Here is a 21817-nt window from a genome sequence, read left to right as displayed (position 1 = left end):
TATATATATATATATATATATATATATATATATACATACATTCAAACAATACAAACACACAGAGACTTTAAAAAGTCGAAATATATATGCCAATCAAAATTCATCATGAAATATGTATCATCCACAGATCCAAAAATATTTAATTTACTGAACATGGATTTATGTATCATGTTGTTTAAGTAGAAAGCTCACCCATAGGTTGAATTTTCAGTTCCAACAGCATTTACGAGGAGTGATCTCTTCTCACAATTTGTATCTGCCATGTCAGCCTCCTCACAAGAATGTACGTGGGATACCAGGTAGGATTCTGTATGTGCATGTAAAAATACATGTGCTGAATAGGCTACAGAGAAAGGGAGACAGGAATTCACATACTTGTTAACTTTACAAACACATGGAGAACTACTTCTCTTAAATTGGACTAGATTTATAACACCTAGCCTTTATAATGCCAAAGGGAAGTCCAATTATACACCATGCCTCCTCTGAACTGCATGTATTGCTATTCTGTTTGTGTTATTTTCCTCCATCATATCAGGATTGGTAATCAGAGTCTAGGAGGGTATGGGTTAGTGTCAGGGATTCAGTATTTTGAATGGAAAATAGGAAAATGAATCCAATGTGTATGCAATTCTGTGCTACACAAAAATCTTCCCACTCTCATCAAGAACAATGCCTTGACATTACCTTTGCCCCAAGTAAGACACGATTCGAAGAGAAGAGTTCGAAAATCTGTGAATACATATATACAATGGAAAATGCTCAGGAGTTCACAACCTTGGAGGTGGTAGAGGAGTTTCCATAGGTAAGGGACAGGATAAACACTCCCCAAACATGGAGCTCTGCTGGCCTAAAGACTTCTTGGGAAACTGCCTCTGAGGTTGGACCCTTGAAATATATGTTGTTGTCAGGAGCTTTATCTTCCTATGTAGTGTGACCATCAAAGCTTGGTCTGCATCTATGTGGCCTGGAGGACATAGTTTCTGATTTTCCAATGAACATGAGGCAGCAGTGCTGAATTCTCTCTTTGTAGGTCAACTGTGGCCACTGGGGTCTAAGTGTTTCCCCGTGTGGACTGTGAGGCCATTTGGTCATCCTCCACTTTTCCTGGTGTTTCTTGCTGCTTCACTGGGAGTTTCCTATTTGCTTCATGAAATACAACGAGTTCAACTGGGACACAGTGCTGGAGGGAATTCTGTCACGTGTGCTGACTCAGGGTCCTAGGAGAATGCACCAACCAGGCTTCTATCCCACAGAGCTTGCCCCCTTGACCATAGCAACCTGATTCTGAACATTGCCCGGAAACCTCTCCATAGAACAAGATGCCTTTACATATAAGGGTCTGCTGGCTGCACTGTGTCAGTCACAAGTCATGTGGAAGCCAATGGCAGATCCACATGGCCCCACCACAGATGTTTTATCACACACCTGCACACCACTGCTCTAGGCCCACTAATCAGCAGGCTCCAACTTACTGGCATCTCTGTTCTACACCATTTTCATGAAACCCAGTCAATCAAGGCACTGTCTGGTACACTCATGATCAGCAACAGGACATCCAAAGGTTCTCCAGTGCCACGTGGTCATGGGAATTTCAAAAATTTCATGGTATTTATCAAGCCATTTCTCAATGATGAACTTGGAGGCACTGTGGGTTTCTATTCATTCAGGAACCACTAAATGGTGAGGAAGCTCATTTCAATGAAAGCTCTGGAGAAACACTCAGAGGCAAGGCTTCCCAAGAGTGGCCAAAAGGTCACATCAAGCCAGGCCCATTGAGGTCTACAATGTGAGGTCCCTGTGTGTTTTGACTCTCAATTATGGCTGCCAGGTCTTTAAGAATAAAATCATGTGATATCCTGGCTGAGATTCCCAGTGCTCTGTGGAAAGCCACCCTGGGCCTAGATCTCAGTTTCCAAGGGCAACTCTCATGCGTGGCCTCCTAAAATCCCAACACAATTCATGGCAATACTTCTCTGAGTTCAGTACCAGAACTCAGTCTCTAAGGGGAATCACGCCAGAGTTCAAGCCCAGGTGGACAAAGTCATCCCTTCCAACCGCCACAGAAATGACCACAATTCCAACCAAAACACTGCCACATGGCCCTCATCTTCTTCCATATAGACACTCATCATAACCTCTGGCTGGAGGTTTCCATGAGGGGGCAGCCCAAGACAGTGTCTAGAATAAGCTCCCTTGCCCCTCATTTGCCTAATATCAGGGTGTCCTGTGAACCAGGAGTGATCAAATACGCCTGCCATTAATACTGATCTGCTTCTCCAAATTGGGGACTACTGACTTTCGGGTATAGATTCTTTCTGTGAATTGGAGACATGAGAAAACCCAAGAACCTATGGGATAGCCTCTGCAGGGCTTTGAAGAACTCATTTGACCCAAAGGATCCCTATTCTCACTTGATGGAGGTCAGGAACTTTCCAGAGGAAAGTGAGAGGCTTCATCCACAATGACTGCTGTTTTTGCCATTTTGGCTTTGGATGCACACATGGGATCTTTCTTTAATCCATCAGGTGCTGAGAATCTAAGCCACAGCCTCACACAGGGCCAAGAGGCTGATTCACACACATCCCTTTGCAAAGGAATTAAGCAAAAAGCCACAGGTGATGCCCCTTCATTTCCATTTGAAAACTGTTGACTTCAGGCTTCACAAAGGGGTAGCCTGAGGCAAAGACCTTCCTGAGAGTCAGGGCAACAGAACAATAGGTAAGCAAAAGGCCCAAAGCAGGGTTTCTCCACTGACACTTTACTGGTCACACTGATATCTGAGTTTTCTGAGATGCTTGCCATTCCCTTCAGTTATCCAGTACACGGCCATGTCACAGAGCTGGGAGGTGGTACATATCTTGGACACAAAACCATGAGCCAATTCTGGAGAGTGGCCAGAATTCAGGAAGAAAACAGGAACTTAGCAAGATAGTAGGTGTTGCCCATAGATAAGGCAAGCCCCAGTCCATTCATAAATTGGAAAGGATGAATGCTGGAAAGTTTTCTACTAGACAGGACGCATCCATTGATTCATTCTCTTTTCCAATGTCTACAACCAGGGATACAGTGGGATACACAGACATAGAAACACTCGCCTTGTCAAATGACTTACTAGAAACAGTCCACTCCAAACCAAACAAACTGCCTTTCCTACCTATTCTCAGAACATGAGACAAAACCATAAACTCACACCCACACCCACTAAGGCACCTCCTTCCCCCAAGTAGGTCTGTGACTATCTGGAGTGTCTTCTGACTGGTGGGCCATACAATGTTCCCCCAAAATGGCCCGTCCTCTCTCAGATCTGGCCTCCTTGGCCTACTCAATGAAGTTGTCAGGAGCCACCAGTGAGCCACTCACTACCTGCTTTCTCAGAAAAGTCCCCTCTTCAGAGCTTTCCTGGCATTTGGTCATCCTCACATCAGTAGGTACCAAGAAAGACTGACTCTCTCCTTGGTAAATGCAAACAAGTCAGCCCACTGGGACTGGGACTGAAACTGGCTCTGGGTGCCTGGCTTCCTGGTTGCCAAGTTCAAAGAGTTCCATCACAAAAGAAGTGAGGTGAGGTCACTTCCTTCAGGAACTGAATGAGGTCACTGCCTTGGCAACCAAATTGTCCTAACAGTTGCTTCCAAGGGTCCTATGAGATGGAGGCTGCCCCTGCTTCCTGTGACACTTTCACAAGTTAGAATGGTATATCCTCCATAGGCACCCAGGAACAGCTTTCCACACAGGCCTGGTTTGGTCCATCTTGTCTACATTAAGAAGAGAGAGGCTCATACAGACACAACCCTTCATCCTGACCAGGTTGTTTGCCATGGAAGATGACTTTTGCTCTCTCATGTCCTTCAGAGCTGCCTACTTCTTCTCCAGGGATCATTTCTGCATGGACCTTTGAGTTCTCAGCAGGTGGAAGATCCCCTTCATTCCTCTCTTGTAAGACCAACTCTGTCCCTGCTCTTCTGTAAAGTTGGATTGAGGGAACAGTGTATGATTAGCGGTAAGAACATGTTTGATTTGGGTTAGGAATCATTCTACTGGATGAAGAATGGTATTGGGAACCTGCGATATATATAATAATGTATAGGTGAAGTATATGTATGACAACAGAAATCTAAGTAAGCTTTGAAGCCCAGAAGGGCATTGGGCCCTTGACTGGGATACTTAGCTTTGAATTACATTCTGCACAGATGTCTCAGATAAATTGATATACAATGGCATAAGACCTTGTACCTTGGATGATTGAATGTGGAAGAGAACATCCAGTCAAAAAGGGATAGTAGGTAGGATTAGGAAGATAGTCAGTAGGTTTAGGAAGAAGAGTGAGTATAACATTTGGACCAAAAGTTCTTTAGCAGTAGGGTGTCAGTTAGAGAGTAGATGTAAATGTCAGCACATGTGAAGAGTCAGTCACAATAATGAATATGGGAAATTAGGTAGGAGAGCAGATATCAATAGAGACATTGGGAAATCAGTCAAAGTATAAAGTGAGTGATAGGATTAGATATTTTCAACAGGGTTGAGGTTGAATATGTACTCTTAGGACGAAGCAACTGTGTAGTCACCAATAGGATTGACATTTGAGAGTTTTAGGCCCATGGACAAGGATGTGTTTAGTAATCCATGCTCACTTTCCATTTAGACTTTGGTACAATCATAAGTGTGAACTTTGCATTATGTGTCCAGAATATCAGTGTGATCAAATGTATATGTAGATCAGGTGACATGAGTATTTCTTCCACCATTTCTGGGAGCAATATCGTGAAGACGTGTTGATTAGTATTTGGGGGCACCAATAGGTGTACCTTGTGTCTATGAATATAGAGATAATGCATGAATAGACCATACTGTGAATAAATAGTATAACTGGTTCCAATTTACATAATGGATTGAACTGATACCTGAAAATATATAGGAAATCTAATATTGATACACAATCATTCATTCCAACCAGTTATATATCTAATGGTAATATTAGGGTTCTGGTTTACCATGAAGGCTGTGTGAGATTTGCTTGAAAAGTGATTATGGAAATCGAAAATAATGTGTTTGGAAAGAAGTCTCATGAAAAGGCCAGTCCAGAAATATACAGGAGTACATGTGTTCTGAAGCAGGAAGTGATTGAAAGTGAACCAAATGCCTGTAAATTTGTGAACTTGTGGATGAAATATATATCCTATGATGTGCATCAACTGAAGAAATAGTGATGTACCAGTGTCGAAAAAAAAGAAACGTCAAAATACACATCATGCATCATAGGAATCTACTTGCATTGATGCTAAACTCGGTCAGTTACTGTAGAAATATTAGGATTTCTAAGGACCATTCACTAGGAAACAAATGTGTATTTCAGGTGGATGAATATTTCTGAGAATAATCTTTGGAATAGATGATTATAAATCCACATACATGAACATGAATGAATTTAGGGAGTGTATAATAAGACACATATATTTCATACTTTGAAAAATCTGGAGAGAGAGACTGTGTGTGTGTGTGTGTGTGTGTGTGTGTTTGTGTATATATATACATACATTCAAACAATACAAACACACAGAGACTTTAAAAAGTCGAAATATATATGCCAATCAAAATTCATCATGAAATATGTATCATCCACAGATCCAAAAATATTTAATTTACTGAACATGGATTTATGTATCATGTTGTTCAAGTAGAAAGCTCACCCATAGGTTGAATTTTCAGTTCCAACAGCATTTACGAGGAGTGATCTCTTGTCACAATTTGTATCTGCCATGTCAGCCTCCTCACAAGAATGTACGTGGGATACCAGGTAGGATTCTATATGTGCATGTAAAAATACATGTGCTGAATAGGCTACAGAGAAAGGGAGACAGGAATTCACATACTTGTTAACTTTACAAACACGTGGAGAACTACTTCTCTTAAATTGGACTAGATTTATAACACCTAGCCTTTATAATGCCAAAGGAAAGTCCAATTATACACCATGCCTCCTCTGAACTGCATGTATTGCTATTCTGTTTGTGTTATTTTCCTCCATCATATCAGGATTGGTAATCAGAGTCTAGGAGGGTATGGGTTAGTGTCAGGGATTCAGTATTTTGAATGGAAAATAGGAAAATGAATCCAATGTGTATGCAATTCTGTGCTACACAAAAATCTTCCCACTCTCATCAAGAACAATGCCTTGACATTACCTTTGCCCCAAGTAAGACACGATTCGAAGAGAAGAGTTAGAAAATCTGTGAATACATATATACAATGGAAAATGCTCAGGAGTTCACAACCTTGGAGGTGGTAGAGGAGTTTCCATAAGTAAGGGACAGGATAAACACTCCCCAAACATGGAGCTCTGCTGGCCTAAAGACTTCTTGGGAAACTGCCTCTGAGGTTGGACCCTTGAAATATATGTTGTTGTCAGGAGCTTTATCTTCCTTTGTAGTGAGACCATCAAAGCTTGGTCTGCATCTATGTGGCCTGGAGGACATGGTTTCTGATTTTCCAATGAACATGAGGCAGCAGTGCTGAATTCTCTCTTTGTAGGTCAACTGTGGCCACTGGGGTCTAAGTGTTTCCCCGTGTGGACTGTGAGGCCATTTGGTCATCCTCCACTTTTCCTGGTGTTTCTTGCTGCTTCACTGGGAGTTTCCTATTTGCTTCATGAAATACAAGGAGTTCAACTGGGACACAGTGCTGGAGGGAGTTCTGTCACGTGTGCTGACTCAGGGTCCTAGGAGAATGCACCAACCAGGCTTCTATCCCACAGAGCTTGCCCCCTTGACCATAGCAACCTGATTCTGAACATTGCCCAGAAACCTCTCCATAGAACAAGATGCCTTTACATATAAGGGTCTGCTGGCTGCACCGTGTCAGTCACAAGCCATGTGGAAGCCAATGGCAGATCCACATGGCCCCACCACAGATGTTTTATCACACACCTGCACACCACTGCTCTAGGCCCACTAATCAGCAGGCTCCAACTTACTGGCATCTCTGTTCTACACCATTTTCATGAAACCCAGTCAATCAAGGCACTGTCTGGTACACTCATGATCAGCAACAGGACATCCAAAGGTTCTCCAGTGCCACGTGGTCATGGGAATTTCAAAAATTTCATGGTATTTATCAAGCCATTTCTCAAGGATGAACTTGGAGGCACTGTGGGTTTCTATTCATTCAGGAACCACTAAATGGTGAGGAAGCTCATTTCAATGAAAGCTCTGGAGAAACACTCAGAGGCAAGGCTTCCCAAGAGTGGCCAAAAGGTCACATCAAGCCAGGCCCATTGAGGTCTACAATGTGAGGTCCCTGTGTGTTTTGACTCTCAATTATGGCTGCCAGGTCTTTAAGAATAAAAACATGTGATATCCTGGCTGAGATTCCCAGTGCTCTGTGGAAAGCCACCCTGGGCCTAGATCTCAGTTTCCAAGGGCAACTCTCATGCGTGGCCTCCTAAAATCCCAACACAATTCATGGCAATACTTCTCTGAGTTCAGTACCAGAACTCAGTCTCTAAGGGGAATCACGCCAGAGTTCAAGCCCAGGTGGACAAAGTCATCCCTTCCAACCGCCACAGAAATGACCACAATTCCAACCAAAACACTGCCACATGGCCCTCATCTTCTTCCATATAGACACTCATCATAACCTCTGGCTGGAGGTTTCCATGAGGGGGCAGCCCAAGACAGTGTCTAGAATAAGCTCCCTTGCCCCTCATTTGCCTAATGTCAGGGTGGCCTGTGAACCAGGAGTGATCAAATACGCCTGCCATTAATACTGCTCTGCTTCTCCAAATTGAGGACTACTGACTTTCGGGTATAGATTCTTTCTGTGAATTGGAGACATGAGAAAACCCAAGAACCTATGGGATAGCCTCTGCAGGGCTTTGAAGAACTCATTTGACCCAAAGGATCCCTATTCTCACTTGATGGAGGTCAGGAACTTTCCAGAGGAAAGTGAGAGGCTTCATCCACAATGACTGCTCTTTTTGCCATTTTGGCTTTGGATGCACACATGGGATCTTTCTTTAATCCATCAGGTGCTGAGAATCTAAGCCACAGCCTCGCACAGGGCCAAGAGGCTGATTCACACACATCCCTTTGCAAAGGAATTAAGCAAAAAGCCACAGGTGATGCCCCTTCATTTCCATTTGAAAACTGTTGACTTCAGGCTTCACAAAGGGGTAGCCTGAGGCAAAGACCTTCCTGAGAGTCAGGGCAACAGAACAATAGGTAAGCAAAAGGCCCAAAGCAGGGTTTCTCCACTGACACTTTACTGGTCACACTGATATCTGAGTTTTCTGAGATGCTTGCCATTCCCTTCAGTTATCCAGTACACGGCCATGTCACAGAGCTGGGAGGTGGTACATATCTTGGACACAAAACCATGAGCCAATTCTGGAGAGTGGCCAGAATTCAGGAAGAAAACAGGAACTTAGCAAGATAGTAGGTGTTGCCCATAGATAAGGCAAGCCCCAGTCCATTCATAAATTGGAAAGGATGAATGCTGGAAAGTTTTCTACTAGACAGGACGCATCCATTGATTCATTCTCTTTTCCAATGTCTACAACCAGGGATACAGTGGGATACACAGACATAGAAACACTCGCCTTGTCAAATGACTTACTAGAAACAGTCCACTCCAAACCAAACAAACTGCCTTTCCTACCTATTCTCAGAACATGAGACAAAACCATAAACTCACACCCACACCCACTAAGGCACCTCCTTCCCCCAAGTAGGTCTGTGACTATCTGGAGTGTCTTCTGACTGGTGGGCCATACAATGTTCCCCCAAAATGGCCCGTCCTCTCTCAGATCTGGCCTCCTTGGCCTACTCAATGAAGTTGTCAGGAGCCACCAGTGAGCCACTCACTACCTGCTTTCTCAGAAAAGTCCCCTCTTCAGAGCTTTCCTGGCATTTGGTCATCCTCACATCAGTAGGTACCAAGAAAGACTGACTCTCTCCTTGGTAAATGCAAACAAGTCAGCCCACTGGGACTGGGACTGAAACTGGCTCTGGGTGCCTGGCTTCCTGGTTGCCAAGTTCAAAGAGTTCCATCACAAAAGAAGTGAGGTGAGGTCACTTCCTTCAGGAACTGAATGAGGTCACTGCCTTGGCAACCAAATTGTCCTAACAGTTGCTTCCAAGGGTCCTATGAGATGGAGGCTGCCCCTGCTTCCTGTGACACTTTCACAAGTTAGAATGGTATATCCTCCATAGGCACCCAGGAACAGCTTTCCACACAGGCCTGGTTTGGTCCATCTTGTCTACATTAAGAAGAGAGAGGCTCATACAGACACAACCCTTCATCCTGACCAGGTTGTTTGCCATGGAAGATGACTTTTGCTCTCTCATGTCCTTCAGAGCTGCCTACTTCTTCTCCAGGGATCATTTCTGCATGGACCTTTGAGTTCTCAGCAGGTGGAAGATCCCCTACATTCCTCTATTGTAAGACCAACTCTGTCCCTGCTCTTCTGTAAAGTTGGATTGAGGGAACAGTGTATGGTTAGGGGTAAGAACATGTTTGATATTGGTTAGGAATCATTCTACTGGATGAAGAATGGTATTGGGAACCTGCGATATATATAATAATGTATAGGTGAAGTATATGTATGACAACAGAAATCTAAGTAAGCTTTGAAGCCCAGAAGGGCATTGGGCCCTTGACTGGGATACTTAGCTTTGAATTACATTCTGCACAGATGTCTCAGATAAATTGATATACAATGGCATAAGACCTTGTACCTTGGATGATTGAATGTGGAAGAGAACATCCAGTCAAAAAGGGATAGTAGGTAGGATTAGGAAGATAGTCAGTAGGTTTAGGAAGAAGAGTGAGTATAACATTTGGACCAAAAGTTCTTTAGCAGTAGGCTGTCAGTTAGAGAGTAGATGTAAATGTCAGCACATGTGAAGAGTCAGTCACAATAATGAATATGAGAAATTAGGTAGGAGAGCAGATATCAATAGATACATTGGGAAATCAGTCAAAGTATAAAGTGAGTGATAGGATTAGATATTTTCAACAGGGTTGAGGTTGAATATGTACTCTTAGGACGAAGCAACTGTGTAGTCACCAATAGGATTGACATTTGAGAGCATTAGGCCCCTGGACAAGGATGTGTTTAGTAATCCATGCTCACTTTCCATTTAGACTTTGGTACAATCATAAGTGTGAACTTTGCATTATGTGTCCAGAATATCAGTGTGATCAAATGTATATGTAGATCAGGTGACATGAGTATTTCTTCCACCATTTCTGGGAGCAATATCGTGAAGACGTGTTGATTAGTATTTGGGGGCACCAATAGGTGTACCTTGTGTCTATGAATATAGAGATAATGCATGAATAGACCATACTGTGAATAAATAGTATAACTGGTTCCAATTTACATAATGGATTGAACTGATACCTGAAAATATATAGGAAATCTAATATTGATACACAATCATTCATTCCAACCAGTTATATATCTAATGGTAATATTAGGGTTCTGGTTTACCATGAAGGCTGTGTGAGATTTGCTTGAAAAGTGATTATGGAAATCGAAAATAATGTGTTTGGAAAGAAGTCTCATGAAAAGGCCAGTCCAGAAATATACAGGAGTACATGTGTTCTGAAGCAGGAAGTGATTGAAAGTGAACCAAATGCCTGTAAATTTGTGAACTTGTGGATGAAATATATATCCTATGATGTGCATCAACTGAAGAAATAGTGATGTACCAGTGTCGAAAAAAAAGAAACGTCAAAATACACATCATGTATCATAGGAATCTACTTGCATTGATGCTAAACTCGGTCAGTTACTGTAGAAATATTAGGATTTCTAAGGACCATTCACTAGGAAACAAATGTGTATTTCAGGTGGATGAATATTTCTGAGAATAATCTTTGGAAAAGATGATTATAAATCCACATACATGAACATGAATGAATTTAGGGAGTGTATAATAAGACACATATATTTCATACTTTGAAAAATCTGGAGAGAGAGACTGTGTGTGTGTGTGTGTGTGTGTGTGTGTGTTTGTGTATGTATATATATATATATATATATATATATATATATATACATACATTCAAACAATACAAACACACAGAGACTTTAAAAAGTCGAAATATATATGCCAATCAAAATTCATCATGAAATATGTATCATCCACAGATCCAAGAATATTTAAGTTACTGAACATGGATTTATGTATCATGTTGTTCAAGTAGAAAGCTCACCCATAGGTTGAATTTTCAGTTCCAACAGCATTTATGAGGAGTGATCTCTTGTCACAATTTGTATCTGCCATGTCAGCCTCCTCACAAGAATGTACGTGGGATACCAGGTAGGATTCTATATGTGCATGTAAAAATACATGTGCTGAATAGGCTACAGAGAAAGGGAGACAGGAATTCACATACTTGTTAACTTTACAAACACATGGAGAACTACTTCTCTTAAATTGGACTAGATTTATAACACCTAGCCTTTATAATGCCAAAGGAAAGTCCAATTATACACCATGCCTCCTCTGAACTGCATGTATTGCTATTCTGTTTGTGTTATTTTCCTCCATCATATCAGGATTGGTAATCAGAGTCTAGGAGGGTATGGGTTAGTGTCAGGGATTCAGTATTTTGAATGGAAAATAGGAAAATGAATCCAATGTGTATGCAATTCTGTGCTACACAAAAATCTTCCCACTCTCATCAAGAACAATGCCTTGACATTACCTTTGCCCCAAGTAAGACACGATTCGAAGAGAAGAGTTAGAAAATCTGTGAATACATATATACAATGGAAAATGCTCAGGAGTTCACAACCTTGGAGGTGGTAGAGGAGTTTCCATAAGTAAGGGACAGGATAAACACTCCCCAAACATGGAGCTCTGCTGGCCTAAAGACTTCTTGGGAAACTGCCTCTGAGGTTGGACCCTTGAAATATATGTTGTTGTCAGGAGCTTTATCTTCCTTTGTAGTGAGACCATCAAAGCTTGGTCTGCATCTATGTGGCCTGGAGGACATGGTTTCTGATTTTCCAATGAACATGAGGCAGCAGTGCTGAATTCTCTCTTTGTAGGTCAACTGTGGCCACTGGGGTCTAAGTGTTTCCCCGTGTGGACTGTGAGGCCATTTGGTCATCCTCCACTTTTCCTGGTGTTTCTTGCTGCTTCTCTGGGAGTTTCCTATTTGCTTCATGAAATACAAGGAGTTCAACTGGGACACAGTGCTGGAGGGAGTTCTGTCACGTGTGCTGACTCAGGGTCCTAGGACAATGCACCAACCAGGCTTCTATCCCACAGAGCTTGCCCCCTTGACCATAGCAACCTGATTCTGAACATTGCCCGGAAACCTCTCCATAGAACAAGATGCCTTTACATATAAGGGTCTGCTGGCTGCACCGTGTCAGTCACAAGCCATGTGGAAGCCAATGGCAGATCCACATGGCCCCACCACAGATGTTTTATCACACACCTGCACACCACTGCTCTAGGCCCACTAATCAGCAGGCTCCAACTTACTGGCATCTCTGTTCTACACCATTTTCATGAAACCCAGTCAATCAAGGCACTGTCTGGTACACTCATGATCAGCAACAGGACATCCAAAGTTCTCCAGTGCCACGTGGTCATGGGAATTTCAAAAATTTCATGGTATTTATCAAGCCATTTCTCAAGGATGAACTTGGAGGCACTGTGGGTTTCTATTCATTCAGGAACCACTAAATGGTGAGGAAGCTCATTTCAATGAAAGCTCTGGAGAAACACTCAGAGGCAAGGCTTCCCAAGAGTGGCCAAAAGGTCACATCAAGCCAGGCCCATTGAGGTCTACAATGTGAGGTCCCTGTGTGTTTTGACTCTCAATTATGGCTGCCAGGTCTTTAAGAATAAAAACATGTGATATCCTGGCTGAGATTCCCAGTGCTCTGTGGAAAGCCACCCTGGGCCTAGATCTCAGTTTCCAAGGGCAACTCTCATGCGTGGCCTCCTAAAATCCCAACACAATTCATGGCAATACTTCTCTGAGTTCAGTACCAGAACTCAGTCTCTAAGGGGAATCACGCCAGAGTTCAAGCCCAGGTGGACAAAGTCATCCCTTCCAACCGCCACAGAAATGACCACAATTCCAACCAAAACACTGCCACATGGCCCTCATCTTCTTCCATATAGACACTCATCATAACCTCTGGCTGGAGGTTTCCATGAGGGGGCAGCCCAAGACAGTGTCTAGAATAAGCTCCCTTGCCCCTCATTTGCCTAATGTCAGGGTGGCCTGTGAACCAGGAGTGATCAAATACGCCTGCCATTAATACTGCTCTGCTTCTCCAAATTGAGGACTACTGACTTTCGGGTATAGATTCTTTCTGTGAATTGGAGACATGAGAAAACCCAAGAACCTATGGGATAGCCTCTGCAGGGCTTTGAAGAACTCATTTGACCCAAAGGATCCCTATTCTCACTTGATGGAGGTCAGGAATTTTCCAGAGGAAAGTGAGAGGCTTCATCCACAATGACTGCTCTTTTTGCCATTTTGGCTTTGGATGCACACATGGGATCTTTCTTTAATTCATCAGGTTTGAGAATCTAAGCCACAGCCTCACACAGGGCCAAGAGGCTGATTCACACACATCCCTTTGCAAAGGAATTAAGCAAAAAGCCACAGGTGATGCCCCTTCATTTCCATTTGAAAACTGTTGACTTCAGGCTTCACAAAGGGGTAGCCTGAGGCAAAGACCTTCCTGAGAGTCAGGGCAACAGAACAATAGGTAAGCAAAAGGCCCAAAGCAGGGTTTCTCCACTGACACTTTACTGGTCACACTGATATCTGAGTTTTCTGAGATGCTTGCCATTCCCTTCAGTTATCCAGTACTCGGCCATGTCACAGAGCTGGGAGGTGGTACATATCTTGGACACAAAACCATGAGCCAATTCTGGAGAGTGGCCAGAATTCAGGAAGAAAACAGGAACTTAGCAAGATAGTAGGTGTTGCCCATAGATAAGGCAAGCCCCAGTCCATTCATAAATTGGAAAGGATGAATGCTGGAAAGTTTTCTACTAGACAGGACGCATCCATTGATTCATTCTCTTTTCCAATGTCTACAACCAGGGATACAGTGGGATACACAGACATAGAAACACTCGCCTTGTCAAATGACTTACTAGGAACAGTACACTCCAAACCAAACAAACTGCCTTTCCTACCTATTCTCAGAACATGAGACAAAACCATAAACTCACACCCACACCCACTAAGGCACCTCCTTCCCCCAAGTAGGTCTGTGACTATCTGGAGTGTCTTCTGACTGGTGGGCCATACAATGTTCCCCCAAAATGGCCCGTCCTCTCTCAGATCTGGCCTCCTTGGCCTACTCAATGAAGTTGTCAGGAGCCACCAGTGAGCCACTCACTACCTGCTTTCTCAGAAAAGTCCCCTCTTCAGAGCTTTCCTGGCATTTGGTCATCCTCACATCAGTAGGTACCAAGAAAGACTGACTCTCTCCTTGGTAAATGCAAACAAGTCAGCCCACTGGGACTGGGACTGAAACTGGCTCTGGGTGCCTGGCTTCCTGGTTGCCAAGTTCAAAGAGTTCCATCACAAAAGAAGTGAGGTGAGGTCACTTCCTTCAGGAACTGAATGAGGTCACTGCCTTGGCAACCAAATTGTCCTAACAGTTGCTTCCAAGGGTCCTATGAGATGGAGGCTGCCCCTGCTTCCTGTGACACTTTCACAAGTTAGAATGGTATATCCTCCATAGGCACCCAGGAACAGCTTTCCACACAGGCCTGGTTTGGTCCATCTTGTCTACATTAAGAAGAGAGAGGCTCATACAGACACAACCCTTCATCCTGACCAGGTTGTTTGCCATGGAAGATGACTTTTGCTCTCTCATGTCCTTCAGAGCTGCCTACTTCTTCTCCAGGGATCATTTCTGCATGGACCTTTGAGTTCTCAGCAGGTGGAAGATCCCCTACATTCCTCTATTGTAAGACCAACTCTGTCCCTGCTCTTCTGTAAAGTTGGATTGAGGGAACAGTGTATGGTTAGGGGTAAGAACATGTTTGATTTGGGTTAGGAATCATTCTACTGGATGAAGAATGGTATTGGGAACCTGCGATATATATAATAATGTATAGGTGAAGTTTATGTATGACAACAGAAATCTAAGTAAGCTTTGAAGCCCAGAAGGGCATTGGGCCCTTGACTGGGATACTTAGCTTTGAATTACATTCTGCACAGATGTCTCAGATAAATTGATATACAATGGCATAAGACCTTGTACCTTGGATGATTGAATGTGGAAGAGAACATCCAGTCAAAAAGGGATAGTAGGTAGGATTAGGAAGATAGTCAGTAGGTTTAGGAAGAAGAGTGAGTATACCATTTGGACCAAAATTTCTTTAGCAGTAGGGTGTCAGTTAGAGAGTAGATGTAAATGTCAGCACATGTGAAGAGTCAGTCACAATAAGAATATGGGAAATTAGGTAGGAGAGCAGATATCAATAGAGACATTGGGAAATCAGTCAAAGTATAAAGTGAGTGATAGGATTAGATATTTTCAACAGGGTTGAGGTTGAATATGTACTCTTAGGACGAAGCAACTGTGTAGTCACCAATAGGATTGACATTTGAGAGCATTAGGCCCCTGGACAAGGATGTGTTTAGTGATCCATGCTCACTTTCCATTTAGACTTTGGTACAATCATAAGTGTGAACTTTGCATTATGTGTCCAGAAAATCAGTGTGATCAAATGTATATGTAGATCAGGTGACATGAGTATTTCTTCCACCATTTCTGGGAGCAATATCTTGAAGACGTGTTGATTAGTATTTGGGGGCACCAATAGGTGTACCTTGTGTCTATGAATATAGAGATAATGCATGAATAGACCATACTGTGAATAAATAGTATAACTGGTTCAAATTTACATAATGGATTGAACTGATACCTGAAAATATATAGGAAATCTAATATTGATACACAATCATTCATTCCAACCAGTTATATATCTAATGGTAATATTAGGGTTCTGGTTTACCATGAAGGCTGTGTGAGATTTGCTTGAAAAGTGATTATGGAAATCGAAAATAATGTGTTTGGAAAGAAGTCTCATGAAAAGGCCAGTCCAGAAATATACAGGAGTACATGTGTTCTGAAGCAGGAAGTGATTGAAAGTGAACCAAATGCCTGTAAATTTGTGAACTTGTGGATGAAATATATATCCTATGATGTGCATCAACTGAAGAAATAGTGATGTACCAGTGTCGAAAAAAAAGAAACGTCAAAATACACATCATGTATCATAGGAATCTACTTGCATTGATGCTAAACTCGGTCAGTTACTGTAGAAATATTAGGATTTCTAAGGACCATTCACTAGGAAACAAATGTGTATTTCAGGTGGATGAATATTTCTGAGAATAATCTTTGGAAAAGAAGATTATAAATCCACATACATGAACATGAATGAATTTAGGGAGTGTATAATAAGACACATATATTTCATACTTTGAAAAATCTGGAGAGAGAGACTGTGTGTGTGTGTGTGTGTGTGTGTGTGTGTGTTTGTGTATATATATATATATATATATATATATATATATATATATATATATACATACATTCAAACAATACAAACACACAGAGACTTTAAAAAGTCGAAATATATATGCCAATCAAAATTCATCATGAAATATGTATCATCCACAGATCCAAGAATATTTAAGTTACTGAACATGGATTTATGTATCATGTTGTTCAAGTAGAAAGCTCACCCATAGGTTGAATTTTCAGTTCCAACAGCATTTATGAGGAGTGATCTCTTGTCACAATTTGTATCTGCCATGTCAGCCTCCTCACAAGAATGTACGTGGGATACCAGGTAGGATTCTATATGTGCATGTAAAAATACATGTGCTGAATAGGCTACAGAGAAAGGGAGACAGGAATTCACATACTTGTTAACTTTACAAACACATGGAGAACTACTTCTCTTAAATTGGACTAGATTTATAACACCTAGCCTTTATAATGCCAAAGGAAAGTCCAATTATACACCATGCCTCCTCTGAACTGCATGTATTGCTATTCTGTTTGTGTTATTTTCCTCCATCATATCAGGATTGGTAATCAGAGTCTAGGAGGGTATGGGTTAGTGTCAGGGATTCAGTATTTTGAATGGAAAATAGGAAAATGAATCCAATGTGTATGCAATTCTGTGCTACACAAAAATCTTCCCACTCTCATCAAGAACAATGCCTTGACATTACCTTTGCCCCAAGTAAGACACGATTCGAAGAGAAGAGTTAGAAAATCTGTGAATACATATATACAATGGAAAATGCTCAGGAGTTCACCACCTTGGAGGTGGTAGAGGAGTTTCCATAAGTAAGGGACAGGATAAACACTCCCCAAACATGGAGCTCTGCTGGCCTAAAGACTTCTTGGGAAACTGCCTCTGAGGTTGGACCCTTGAAATATATGTTGTTGTCAGGAGCTTTATCTTCCTTTGTAGTGAGACCATCAAAGCTTGGTCTGCATCTATGTGGCCTGGAGGACATGGTTTCTGATTTTCCAATGAACATGAGGCAGCAGTGCTGAATTCTCCCTTTGTAGGTCAACTGTGGCCACTGGGGTCTAAGTGTTTCCCCGTGTGGACTGTGAGGCCATTTGGTCATCCTCCACTTTTCCTGGTGTTTCTTGCTGCTTCACTGGGAGTTTCCTATTTGCTTCATGAAATACAAGGAGTTCAACTGGGACACAGTGCTGGAGGGAGTTCTGTCACGTGTGCTGACTCAGGGTCCTAGGAGAATGCACCAACCAGGCTTCTATCCCACAGAGCTTGCCCCCTTGACCATAGCAACCTGATTCTGAACATTGCCCGGAAACCTCTCCATAGAACAAGATGCCTTTACATATAAGGGTCTGCTGGCTGCACCGTGTCAGTCACAAGCCATGTGGAAGCCAATGGCAGATCCACATGGCCCCACCACAGATGTTTTATCACACACCTGCACACCACTGCTCTAGGCCCACTAATCAGCAGGCTCCAACTTACTGGCATCTCTGTTCTACGCCATTTTCATGAAACCCAGTCAATCAAGGCACTGTCTGGTACACTCATGATCAGCAACAGGACATCCAAAGGTTCTCCAGTGCCACGTGGTCATGGGAATTTCAAAAATTTCATGGTATTTATCAAGCCATTTCTCAAGGATGAACTTGGAGGCACTGTGGGTTTCTATTCATTCAGGAACCACTAAATGGTGAGGAAGCTCATTTCAATGAAAGCTCTGGAGAAACACTCAGAGGCAAGGCTTCCCAAGAGTGGCCAAAAGGTCACATCAAGCCAGGCCCATTGAGGTCTACAATGTGAGGTCCCTGTGTGTTTTGACTCTCAATTATGGCTGCCAGGTCTTTAAGAATAAAATCATGTGATATCCTGGCTGAGATTCCCAGTGCTCTGTGGAAAGCCACCCTGGGCCTAGATCTCAGTTTCCAAGGGCAACTCTCATGCGTGGCCTCCTAAAATCCCAACACAATTCATGGCAATACTTTTGAGTTCAGTACCAGAACTCAGTCTCTAAGGGGAATCACGCCAGAGTTCAAGCCCAGGTGGACAAAGTCATCCCTTCCAACCGCCACAGAAATGACCACAATTCCAAACAAAACACTGCCACGTGGCCCTCATCTTCTTCCATATAGACACTCATCATAACCTCTGGCTGGAGGTTTCCATGAGGGGGCAGCCCAAGACAGTGTCTAGAATAAGCTCCCTTGCCCCTCATTTGCCTAATGTCAGGGTGGCCTGTGAACCAGGAGTGATCAAATACGCCTGCCATTAATACTGCTCTGCTTCTCCAAATTGAGGACTACTGACTTTCGGGTATAGATTCTTTCTGTGAATTGGAGACATGAGAAAACCCAAGAACCTATGGGATAGCCTCTGCAGGGCTTTGAAGAACTCATTTGACCCAAAGGATCCCTATTCTCACTTGATGGAGGTCAGGAACTTTCCAGAGGAAAGTGAGAGGCTTCATCCACAATGACTGCTCTTTTTGCCATTTTGGCTTTGGATGCACACATGGGATCTTTCTTTAATCCATCAGGTGCTGAGAATCTAAGCCACAGCCTCACACAGGGCCAAGAGGCTGATTCACACACATCCCTTTGCAAAGGAATTAAGCAAAAAGCCACAGGTGATGCCCCTTCATTTCCATTTGAAAACTGTTGACTTCAGGCTTCACAAAGGGGTAGCCTGAGGCAAAGATCTTCCTGAGAGTCAGGGCAACAGAACAATAGGTAAGCAAAAGGCCCAAAGCAGGGTTTCTCCACTGACACTTTACTGGTCACACTGATATCTGAGTTTTCTGAGATGCTTGCCATTCCCTTCAGTTATCCAGTACATGGCCATGTCACAGAGCTGGGAGGTGGTACATATCTTGGACACAAAACCATGAGCCAATTCTGGAGAGTGGCCAGAATTCAGGAAGAAAACAGGAACTTAGCAAGATAGTAGGTGTTGCCCATAGATAAGGCAAGCCCCAGTCCATTCATAAATTGGAAAGGATGAATGCTGGAAAGTTTTCTACTAGACAGGACGCATCCATTGATTCATTCTCTTTTCCAATGTCTACAACCAGGGATACAGTGGGATACACAGACATAGAAACACTCGCCTTGTCAAATGACTTACTAGAAACAGTCCACTCCAAACCAAACAAACTGCCTTTCCTACCTATTCTCAGAACATGAGACAAAACCATAAACTCACACCCACACCCACTAAGGCACCTCCTTCCCCCAAGTAGGTCTGTGACTATCTGGAGTGTCTTCTGACTGGTGGGCCATACAATGTTCCCCCAAAATGGCCCGTCCTCTCTCAGATCTGGCCTCCTTGGCCTACTCAATGAAGTTGTCAGGAGCCACCAGTGAGCCACTCACTACCTGCTTTCTCAGAAAAGTCCCCTCTTCAGAGCTTTCCTGGCATTTGGTCATCCTCACATCAGTAGGTACCAAGAAAGACTGACTCTCTCCTTGGTAAATGCAAACAAGTCAGCCCACTGGGACTGGGACTGAAACTGGCTCTGGGTGCCTGGCTTCCTGGTTGCCAAGTTCAAAGAGTTCCATCACAAAAGAAGTGAGGTGAGGTCACTTCCCTCAGGAACTGAATGAGGTCACTGCCTTGGCAACCAAATTGTCCTAACAGTTGCTTCCAAGGGTCCTATGAGATGGAGGCTGCCCCTGCTTCCTGTGACACTTTCACTAGTTAGAATGGTATATCCTCCATTGGCACCCAGGAACAGCTTTCCACACAGGCCTGGTTTGGTCCATCTTGTCTACATTAAGAAGAGAGAGGCTCATACAGACACAACCCTTCATCCTGACCAGGTTGTTTGCCATGGAAGATGACTTTTGCTCTCTCATGTCCTTCAGAGCTGCCTACTTCTTCTCCAGGGATCATTTCTGCATGGACCTTTGAGTTCTCAGCAGGTGGAAGATCCCCTACATTCCTCTATTGTAAGACCAACTCTGTCCCTGCTCTTCTGTAAAGTTGGATTGAGGGAACAGTGTATGGTTAGGGGTAAGAACATGTTTGATTTGGGTTAGGAATCATTCTACTGGATGAAGAATGGTATTGGGAACCTGCGATATATATAATAATGTATAGGTGAAGTATATGTATGACAACAGAAATCTAAGTAAGCATTGAAGCCCAGAAGGGCATTGGGCCCTTGACGGGGATACTTAGCTTTGAATTACATTCTGCACAGATGTCTCAGATAAATTGATATACAATGGCATAAGACCTTGTACCTTGGATGGTTGAATGTGGAAGAGAACATCCAGTCAAAAAGGGATAGTAGGTAGGATTAGGAAGATAGTCAGTAGGTTTAGGAAGAAGAGTGAGTATAACATTTGGACCAAAAGTTCTTTAGCAGTAGGGTGTCAGTTAGAGAGTAGATGTAAATGTCAGCACATGTGAAGAGTCAGTCACAATAATGAATATGGGAAATTAGGTAGGAGAGCAGATATCAATAGAGACATTGGGAAATCAGTCAAAGTATAAAGTGAGTGATAGGATTAGATATTTTCAACAGGGTTGAGGTTGAATATGTACTCTTAGGACGAAGCAACTGTGTAGTCACCAATAGGATTGACATTTGAGAGCATTAGGCCCCTGGACAAGGATGTGTTTAGTAATCCATGCTCACTTTCCATTTAGACTTTGGTACAATCATAAGTGTGAACTTTGCATTATGTGTCCAGAATATCAGTGTGATCAAATGTATATGTAGATCAGGTGACATGAGTATTTCTTCCACCATTTCTGGGAGCAATATCTTGAAGACGTGTTGATTAGTATTTGGGGGCACCAATAGGTGTACCTTGTGTCTATGAATATAGAGATAATGCATGAATAGACCATACTGTGAATAAATAGTATAACTGGTTCCAATTTACATAATGGATTGAACTGATACCTGAAAATATATAGGAAATCTAATATTGATACACAATCATTCATTCCAACCAGTTATATATCTAATGGTAATATTAGGGTTCTGGTTTACCATGAAGGCTGTGTGAGATTTGCTTGAAAAGTGATTATGGAAATCGAAAATAATGTGTTTGGAAAGAAGTCTCATGAAAAGGCCAGTCCAGAAATATACAGGAGTACATGTGTTCTGAAGCAGGAAGTGATTGAAAGTGAACCAAATGCCTGTAAATTTGTGAACTTGTGGATGAAATATATATCCTATGATGTGCATCAACTGAAGAAATAGTGATGTACCAGTGTCGAAAAAAAAAGAAACGTCAAAATACACATCATGT

This window comes from Urocitellus parryii, chromosome 5, assembly GCF_045843805.1.
Source record: "Urocitellus parryii isolate mUroPar1 chromosome 5, mUroPar1.hap1, whole genome shotgun sequence".
Lineage (NCBI taxonomy): Eukaryota > Metazoa > Chordata > Mammalia > Rodentia > Sciuridae > Urocitellus > Urocitellus parryii.
Note: the sequence above shows the minus strand (reverse complement) of the source record.